Source organism: Aquarana catesbeiana, linkage group LG04 (genome assembly GCF_042186555.1).
Source record: "Aquarana catesbeiana isolate 2022-GZ linkage group LG04, ASM4218655v1, whole genome shotgun sequence".
NCBI lineage: Eukaryota > Metazoa > Chordata > Amphibia > Anura > Ranidae > Aquarana > Aquarana catesbeiana.
This window is the reverse complement of record NC_133327.1, coordinates 37,821,870-37,831,301: the sequence shown is the minus strand read 5'-3', so window position 1 is coordinate 37,831,301 and position 9,432 is coordinate 37,821,870. Positions and strand designations below refer to the sequence as shown.

General features: G+C 39.0%; 7 non-coding genes across 7 annotated transcripts; all 7 read right to left on the bottom strand.

Moving 5' to 3' along the window:
• TRNAY-GUA (transfer RNA tyrosine (anticodon GUA)) lies at positions 1 to 90 on the bottom strand. Its single transcript is given in 2 exon segments — positions 1 to 36; positions 54 to 90. It is a non-coding gene; the product is annotated as a tRNA-Tyr (tRNA).
• Positions 91 to 239: 149 nt separating this feature from the next.
• Positions 240 to 311, bottom strand: TRNAG-UCC (transfer RNA glycine (anticodon UCC)). The gene has a single exon. It is a non-coding gene; the product is annotated as a tRNA-Gly (tRNA).
• A 1,002-nt stretch (positions 312 to 1,313) lies between these two features.
• TRNAQ-CUG (transfer RNA glutamine (anticodon CUG)) lies at positions 1,314 to 1,385 on the bottom strand. The gene has a single exon. It is a non-coding gene; the product is annotated as a tRNA-Gln (tRNA).
• Positions 1,386 to 2,655: 1,270 nt separating this feature from the next.
• On the bottom strand, positions 2,656 to 2,727 carry TRNAQ-UUG (transfer RNA glutamine (anticodon UUG)). Its single transcript has one exon. It is a non-coding gene; the product is annotated as a tRNA-Gln (tRNA).
• Positions 2,728 to 4,377: 1,650 nt separating this feature from the next.
• On the bottom strand, positions 4,378 to 4,467 carry TRNAY-GUA (transfer RNA tyrosine (anticodon GUA)). Its single transcript is given in 2 exon segments — positions 4,378 to 4,413; positions 4,431 to 4,467. It is a non-coding gene; the product is annotated as a tRNA-Tyr (tRNA).
• Positions 4,468 to 7,195: 2,728 nt separating this feature from the next.
• TRNAQ-CUG (transfer RNA glutamine (anticodon CUG)) lies at positions 7,196 to 7,267 on the bottom strand. The gene has a single exon. It is a non-coding gene; the product is annotated as a tRNA-Gln (tRNA).
• A 386-nt stretch (positions 7,268 to 7,653) lies between these two features.
• TRNAQ-UUG (transfer RNA glutamine (anticodon UUG)) lies at positions 7,654 to 7,725 on the bottom strand. Its single transcript has one exon. It is a non-coding gene; the product is annotated as a tRNA-Gln (tRNA).
• Between the last annotated feature and the right edge of the window lie 1,707 nt (positions 7,726 to 9,432).

Genomic DNA, 9,432 nt, shown 5'->3' with positions numbered 1-9,432 from the left:
TCCTTCGAGCCGGAATTGAACCAGCGACCTAAGGATTCCTGTGTGATTTTCCTCTACAGTCCTCCGCTCTACCAACTGAGCTATCGAAGGCGCTGGTTGTCCAACAGGTGTCACTGCTTACACACTTAAATTCTTCTAAATAACTAATAAACTGTATTGTTGGATAATAAGGATAACTTTAATAGATTTAATCATTTGAAAATGAACTATTAAACCTTATCAAAGGAAAAAGCATATATTGCGTTGGCCGGGAATCGAACCCGGGTCAACTGCTTGGAAGGCAGCTATGCTCACCACTATACCACCAACGCTACATGATGAAATGTAGTGGAGATAAATGATCATGATGATGTCTATATTGACTCCATCCGGTTTTCCTCTTATTCCATGGCATTTCTCCTTTTCAAGATAAGTATAATCAGCCTATCCAGCAACATGGAAGTAAGTTAAGACTAGCGTTTTATGCTGTGCAGCATGATCTGGATTGCAAACCTAAGTAACACTGCCTCTAGTTCACTATCTCCTATCACCCAAAACACCCTTTCTGCTCCTTTTAAAAATGATTTCCTCTATTTTATATAGAAGGATAGTGCAGTGATCAGTTCACACTCTCCAAATGTAAGCTTCCTGCATTTCTAAAATTAAGACCATATTTTCCCAACTACTCCACCTGAAGTTGGCATACATGTAGTGTTCTTATTACATTGCATGCTCAAGTTGGTGCATGTCTTGCTTTTTCTTTTTTTCTTTGTTTCTTACTTTGGCTTTCACATCAATGAACTGCTGTCTTTAAGTGGAACTTCACTCTCTCAATCAACATTGACTATTTTTAATCTTTATGCTGCTAGCATTGACAAATAGATAAGAAAGTATATCAGGCAAATGATACCATACATCCCAAGAGTCTTCAGGAGGAGAGGATGGGTTTTCTCAGCTAAGCACACCCTCCTGCTTGCATGGCTGAGCTAAGGGCAGATGGATTCCAAGAAGTAAATGTTACATGAACCATCTGCCCTTACTTGAGATGGCCACGACCAGAAATTCTAGGGGTGTTTTTCAAAGTGATTTCCCAGCAAAATAAAGCATGGAGACCTGAATGGATGGGAGAGTTTGCTTTGAATATTAAAAATGTATTAAATAGGGTTTTTGGTTTGTGGTGCTCAGATACACTGTAGCTCCATATTACAAATTTAGAAGTTTACTGTATATCCTCACAGGGTGATACTGTGGATACACCTAATAAGAGTTCCATATTAGTAATCTGCACAAAGCTTTCAGTGCAAAAATAAAAACATGGGAGTTGATGTAAAGTAAGGTCCCACCAAGATTTGAACTTGGATAGCTGGATTCAGAGTCCAGAGTGCTAACCATTACACCATGGAACCTCTTACACTATCTAACTATGGAAGACTATGGAAGACTATGGAAGACTATGGAAGACTATGGAAGACTATGGAAGACTATGGAAGACTATGGAGTCTTCTATGAGCTTGCAGATGGCGTGTAAGTCAACATTGTTCTAGCAGATTTTTAGAACAGTGTGAGTTTCCTATAACCACCTCAATACAGGGCACTTACACCCCCTTCCTGCCCAGGCCATTTTTCAGCTTTTAGCGCTGTCACACTTTGAATAACAATTGCGCGGTCATACTACACTATAAAAATGTGAAATTATTATCATTTTCTTCACACAAATAGAGCGTTCTTTTGGTGGTATTTATTATCACTTTTTTCCTAAAAAAAAAAAATAAAAAACACAGAAGTCCAAAAATTTTGGGAAAAAAAAATAGTTTGTCAGTAAATTTTGTAAATAAGTAATTTTTCTCCTTCACTGATGGGCTTTGATGAGGCAGCACTGATGGGCACTGATGAGGTGGCTTTTATGGGCACCGATGAGGCGGCACTTATGGTCACCGATTAGGTGGCACTGATGAGGAGGCACAAATATACCACACTTATGGGCACTGATGAGCACTGATAGGCGGCACTGATGGGTGGCACTGGTGGGCACCGGGCACAGATAGGCGGCACTAGGTGGCACTGACTGGCATCACTAATGGCCACTGATTGTTGCCAATTGTGGGCACTGGTTGCCACTGATTGCTGGCAGTGGTGGGTACACTTTAAGACCTAAATGGTTAGTTCATTTTTTTGCAAAAAATGAAAAGGAGAACAAACTCACAGCACCCCTCTGGTCCCAGCTGCACGGACTTTATATGTTTCTCACCCTCTGCCACCCTCTCCATCCGGTAACACAGTCTGACACTTTACAATATCACTACAAAGCCCCGGGGGCATGGAAATTAGTGTTAAATGCCATTCCAACAACCAAATGAAGGATCCCAAATAGCAGGCTGACCACTCTATTGTTATTTCTGAGACAGTGGTTTATTGTTGTTAATGGCAGGATCTTTAGGTAAATCGACTTTGCAAGAGAACCACCAAAAACAAGTATTTGCTTTGGAAAGCTGTATGCTGTGAGGCATGATCCCAAACATACTGCAAAACAGCTTTAGGGTTTACTTACACATCAACCACTCAGCCATAGTAATCAGAAGGGATATGCATGCCTTTTTTTTGGTTCTTTTTGGTTTTCACAACATAAAACTGCTGTCTTTATTAGTTGCAAAGCTTTTACCTAAAAATTAAAACAACAGGTTCCACCAAGATTTGAACTCGGATCGCTGGATTCAAAGTCCAGAGTGCTAACCATTACACCATGAACCCTTAAGTTTTGTTTTTTTAAAGTTTTTTTGCATTGGTACATGTCCCTCCAGAGCAATATTTTTCTCACTCATGGTAAAACGTTTATTTGTTTCTTAGAAAATTATTCAAAATCCCAAAATATTTTATATTTGCTTTTATATTTTATATTTAAATATAACAAAGATTGACAAATTGAGTACATACAAGGATGGTGGTACAATATTCAAATAGCAATAAAGCTAAACATATTGATTTATGAACAGAATGAGTACAAAACAATGTAAAAATGTAACGAGTAGTGCAACCAATAAACCAATAAAGTATTACATATAAAGCATTAGAAAAAAATTCCATCAGAAGGAAAAAAGTAAGCTAGTGACTATTGGTTCATTTTGCAAGAGCAGAAATAAGGAGATCAATCTAATAGGTATATATTAAAATCAGAAGAGATAATGTGTTTATTGGTACCACACAATATTTAAAGAAAAGTAGACAACAAAAAATAGGTGTAGATAGAGAGAAGAGGATAAAAAAAAAGACTTTTTTGGGGGGGGAGATTTACAAGTGGTGATGCGATCCCAAATGAATAGAAAGTATAGTCAATGCAAATAGAGTAAAATTAGCAAAAAAAAATTTGTTTAGCAAAAAATCAAAACCCCAGTGGTGATTAAATACCCCAAAAGAAAGCTTTATTTGTGGGAAAAAAATGATAAAAATTTAGTTGGGGTACGACATCACATGACCGCGCAATTGTCATTCAAAGTGTGACAGTGCTGAAAGCTGAAAATTGGGGGGTTTAGGTGCCCATTAAGCAAATGGTTAAGTTGTATTTTTTTGTCACTTTTTTGGAAAAATTAAGAAATTAATTATTATTTTTATATATATTGTCAGCACTACAGTACAGCCTTATATGACTGGTGTGGCAGTGATCAGGGATACTGACTGGTGACAGTATACATGAAATAAAAAAACATGATATTGTGATGTGATTACACAGCGATCACGTGGTATCTGGGCACTCACAGAGGCCTGATACCGGCCACCGCAATCCACTGTGTCTGGCAGATCTCACACAGTGCACAGGTATGCCACGGTACATGGGGAAGCCGCCTGCCAGCAGTAAATGTACTGTTGGTGGTCAGCAAGTGGTTTAAAATATCCTCTCCCCCTCCCAAAACCCACGTTGGAACCTGTGTAAAAAAAATGAATGTACATTGGTCCAGTCACATGATCCAGCTCCCTTGTGTCAGCTGCAGGGGAGAGGAGGAAGTACCAACCACAAACAGTCCTGAACAGCCTTTGGGTGGCATCACTACTCCAGGTGTTGTTGAGCGCTCTCTCCTCTCCCCTGCAGCCAGTTCTGGTTGATACGGGGATCATATGACTGGACCAGAGCAGGCTGAAAATAGATAATTTCTATGCCTTTTTTATACAGGTTAGCCAGCATAGTTGATAGGGGGGAATGTTTTTAAGACTAGATAGGTTTATGCTGGAATTCTACTTTAAGCAAACAAATTGACAGGTATGAACAATCACATGATAGTGCCTATGTTTTTGTAAGTATTTTCTTTCACTTGTTTACTTATTAAAAAAGCAAAAAAACAACATTTGACAAGTGAACATGGATAAAATTTTACTGGTTTCTAGTTAAGAAGGTTAAAAAAAAAAATGTCCTTCGAGCCGGAATTGAACCAGCGACCTAAGGATTCCTGTGTGATTTTCCTCTACAGTCCTCCGCTCTACCAACTGAGCTATCGAAGGAGATGAATGTCCAGCAGGTGTCACTGCTTACACACTTAAATTCTTCTAAATAACTAATCAAGTGTATTGTTGGATAACTTTAATAGATTTAATAATTTGAAAATGAACTATTAAACATTAGGAAAAGGCATATGTTGCATTGACTGGGAAACAAACCCGGGTCAACTGCTTGGAAGGCAGTTCTGCTCACCACTATACCACCAACACCATGGAGAGTCCTTTAACCCCCCCGGCAGGACTCGGGATCGCATTGCAGGATCCATGTAGAGTTTACTTACCTTGTTCCCTGGATCCTGCGATGTATCAAATAATTACACATCCCCTTTGTCCATAGTTGTCTGCCCAGTGTCCTGCATGCAGTTTTATATTATAAAAACTGTTCTTTCTGCCTGGAAACTGGAGATTGTCCATAGCAACCAAAACTGTCCCTTTACATCAAATGTGGCTTTAGACCAGCTAGAAAACAGCGATAATAAATTAGAATCACTCGCAGAATTGAGCGATATCGATTTGTGGGGAAATCTGTCACCAAACACTAAAAGTAACAAAAGCGACAATTCTGCAACTGAGCAAATTTCAGTGTTTTTGATTTGATTATATTATTGAATTATTTGTATTATTATTATTTGGTATAATTATTTATAGTTATTTATTATATTATAATTTTTTATTTCGTTTTTCAAACTTTATCATACCCGGGATGTCTACTAGACTCTTGTTTGGACAGATTTAAGTGAATTATTCCTAAGAATTACAGGCCTATAATATAAAACGCCAAATTTCTGTGCAAAATAATTGTACCGCTTTCAGCACCTAAAATCTGAAATAATCATACCGCCAGGGAGGTTAATGTATATATACCATATTGTGATGGATGATGATTGAGATGAATGATCATGATGATTAAGCCTTCATCTGGTTTTCCTCCATTCCAAGGCATTTCTCCTTTTCAAGATAGGTATAATCAGCCTATCCAGAAGCATAGAAGGGAGTTCAGACTAGTTTTATGCTGTGCAGCATGATCTGGATTGCAAACATAAGTAAAACTGCCTCTAGTTCACTATCTTCTATCACCCAATACACCCTTTCTGCTCCCTTTAAAAATGATTTCCTCTATTTTATATAGGAGGATAGTGCAGTGATCAGTTCACACTTTCAAATGTATGCTTCATGCATTTTCTAAAATTAAGACCATATTTTCCCAACTATTCCACCTGAAGTTGGCAGACATGTAGTGTTCTTATTACATAAAATTGCACCAAAAATCTTTATAAATTTTTCAAAAAAAGGTGAAGAAAAAAAATGTTTTTACTTACCTGAAACCCTTGTTGCTAGGCGGTCTTCCTAATCTGCCTCTTCCTATTCCGCAGCGTGTCCTGCTCCTTGGTGAGCGGCCCTGTTGCCTTCTGGGAACTGTGCGTGTTCCCAGAAAACCACGGGGCCATTCACAGAGTGCCGCACCGCTTGCGCAGCAGGAACCTGGCAGTGAAGCCGCAAGGCTCCACTGCCTGTTTCCCTTAGTTAGGATGGTGGCGCCGGCAGCCGATCCGATGGACGGATCGGCCTCGGGGGGCCGACATTGCGGGCTCGCTGGACAGGTAAGTGTCCTTATTAAAAGTCAGCAGCTACAGTGTTTGTAGCTGCTGACTTTAAAAAAAAAAAAACGGCCGGACCTCCTCTTTGAGCGGAAATTCACTCTCTCAATCAACATTGACTATTTTTAATCTTTATGCTGCTAGCATTGGGAAATAGATAAGAAAGTAGATCATATTTATTTGCTTAGAACTTTTTGTTACATTTCTTTAGTTACTTCCTGGTTTTAATTCCTAGGCAAATGATACCATACATCCCAAGAGTCTTCAGGAGGAGAGGATGGGTTTCTCAGCTAAGCACACTCTCCTGCTTGCATGGCTGAGCTAAGGGCAGATGGATTCCAAGAAGTAAATGTTACATGAACCATCTGCCCTTACTTGAGATGGCCACGGCCATAAATTCTAGGGGTGTTTTTCAACGTGATTTCCCAGCAAAATAAAGCATGGAGACATGGATGGATGGGAGAGTTTGCTTTGAGTATTAAAAATGTATTAAATAGTGTTTTTGGTTTGTGGTGCTCAGATACAGTGTAGCTAAATATTACAAATTTGGAAGTTTACCGTATATCCTCACAGGGTGATACTGTGGATCTGCACAAAGCTTTCAGTGCAAAAATAAAAACATGGGAGTTGATGTAAAGTTGATGTTGAGTTGAGTTGATGTAAATTCACAACATCGCCCCCATCTACATCACCAACCTCATCTGCAGATATCGCCCAAATCGCCCCCTCCGCTCCTCCCAGGACCTCCTGCTCTCTTGCTCCCTTGTTACCTCCTCCCATGCTCACCTTCAGGACTTCTCCAGAGCCTCTCCCATCCTCTGGAATTCCCTACCCCAGTATATCCGATCAGCCCCTACCCTGTCCACCTTTAGGAGATCCCTGAAAACTCATTTATTCAGGGAAGCCTATCCCACACCCACATAACTGTCCCTGAGCCACCCCCATCAAATCATTCTTTGCAGCTATTACCTTTTGTACCACCACCCCCTCCCTTTAGAATGTAAGCTCTACGAGTAGGGCCCTCCTGTACCTTTTGTATTGAACTGTACTGTAATTGTGTTGTCCCCTTATACATTGTAAAGCGCTGCGTAAACTGTTGGCGCTATATAAATCTCGTAAAATAATGTAAAGGAAGGTCCCACCGAGATTTGAACTCGGATTGCTGGATTCAGAGTCCAGAGTGCTAACTATTACACCATGGAACCTCAGATGCTTTCCAACCATGGAGGACTATGGAGGACTATAGAGACTTCTATGAGCTTGCAGTAAGTCAATATTGTTCTAGCAGATTTTTAGAACAGTGCGAGTTTCCTATAACCGGAAGAACTGTTTCTGGCAGGATCTTTAGGTAAATCGACTTTGCAAGAGAACCACCAAAAACAAGTATTTGCTTTGGAAAGCTGTATGCTGTGAGGCATGATCCCAAACATACTGCAAAACAGCTTTAGGGTTTACTTACACATCAACCACCCAGCCATAGTAATCAGAGGGGTTATGTATGCCTTTTTTTGGGTTCTTTTGTTTTTCACAACATACTGAAAAACTGCTGTGTTTAGTAGTTTATGCAAAGCTTTAACCTAAGAATTAAAACAGGTTCCACCGAGATTTTAACTCGGATCGCTGGATTCAAAGTCCAGAGTGCCAACCATTACACCATGGAACCCTTAAGCATATAACTTTATTTAAAGTTTTTTTGCATTGGTACATGTCCCTCCGGAGCAATATTTTTCACACACATGGTAAAACGTTCATTTGTTTCTTAGAAAATTATTCAAAATCCCCAAATATTTTATATAAAAGTAAATATTTTATATATATATATATATATATATATATATATATATATATATATATATTTTATATATAACAAAGCTTGACAAATTGAGTACATACAAGGATGGTGGTACAATATTCAAATAGCAATAAAGCAAAACATATTGATTTATGAACAGGATGAGTACATAACAATGTAAAAATATAACAAGTAGTGCAACCAATAAACCAATAAAGTATTTCATCGAAAGCATTAGAAAAAATTCCATCAGTAGGAAAAAAGTAAGCTAGTGACTATTGGTTCATTTTGCAAGAGCAGAAATAAGGAGATCAATCCAATAGGTATATATTAAAAACAGAAGAGATAATGTGTTTATTGGTACCACACAATATTTAAATAAAAGTAGAAAACAAAAAATAGTAGTAGATAGAGAGAAGAGGGTAAAAAAAAAAAGAAATGGGGGGGGGGTTTACAAGTGGTGATGCGATCCCAAATGAATAGAAAGTATAGTCAATGCAAATAGAGTAAAATTAGCAAAAAGAAATTTTGTTTAGCAAAAAATAAAAACCCAGTGGTGATTAAATACCCCAAAAGAAAGCTTTATTTGTGGGGAAAAAAATGTTAAAAATTTGGTTTGGGTACAGCATCACATGACCGCGCAATTGTCATTCAAAGTTTGACAGTGCTGAAAGCTGAAAATTGGCCTGGGCAGGAAGGGCGTTTAGGTGCCCATTGAGCAAATGGTTAAGGGAATAATTATTTTTATACATACTGTCAGCAGTACAGTACAGCATCATATGACTGGTGTGGCAGTTATCAGGGATACTGACTGGTGACAGTATGCATGAAATAAAAAAACATAATAATGTGACATGATTACACAGCAATCACGTATCTGGGCCACTCACAGAGGCCCGATACCAGCCACCACAATCCACTGTGTCTGGCAGATCTCACACAGTGCACATGTATGCCGCGGTACACGGGGAAGCCGTCTGCCAGCAGCAAATCTACTGTCGGTGGTTAGCAAGTGGTTTAAAATGTTCTCTCCCCCTCCCAAAACCCACGTTGGAACCTGTGTAAAAAAAGATGAATGTACTTTGGTCCAGTCACATGATCCAACTTCCATGTGTCAGCCAGCGGCAGCTGCAGGGGAGAGGAGGAAGCACCAACAACAAACAGTCCTGAACAGCCTTTGGATGGTATCACTACTCCAGGTGTTGTTGAGCGCTCTCTCCTCTCCCCTGCAGCCAGTTCTGGTTGATACAGGGGGATCATATGACTGGACCAGAGCAGGCTGAAAATAGATAATTTATATGCCTTTTTTATACAGGTTAGCCAGCATAGTTGATAGGGGGGAATGTTTTTAAGACTAGATAGGTTTATGCTGGAATTCTACTTTAAGCAAACAAATTGACAGGTATGAACAATCACATTATAGTGCCCGTGTTTTTTTAAGCATTTTCTCTCACTTGTTTACTTACCATTGAAAAAGCAAAAAAAAAAACCCCTAAATTTAACAAGTGAATATGGATAAAATTTTACTGGCTTCTAGTAAAGAAGGTTAAAAAAACCATCCTTTGAGCCGGAATTGAA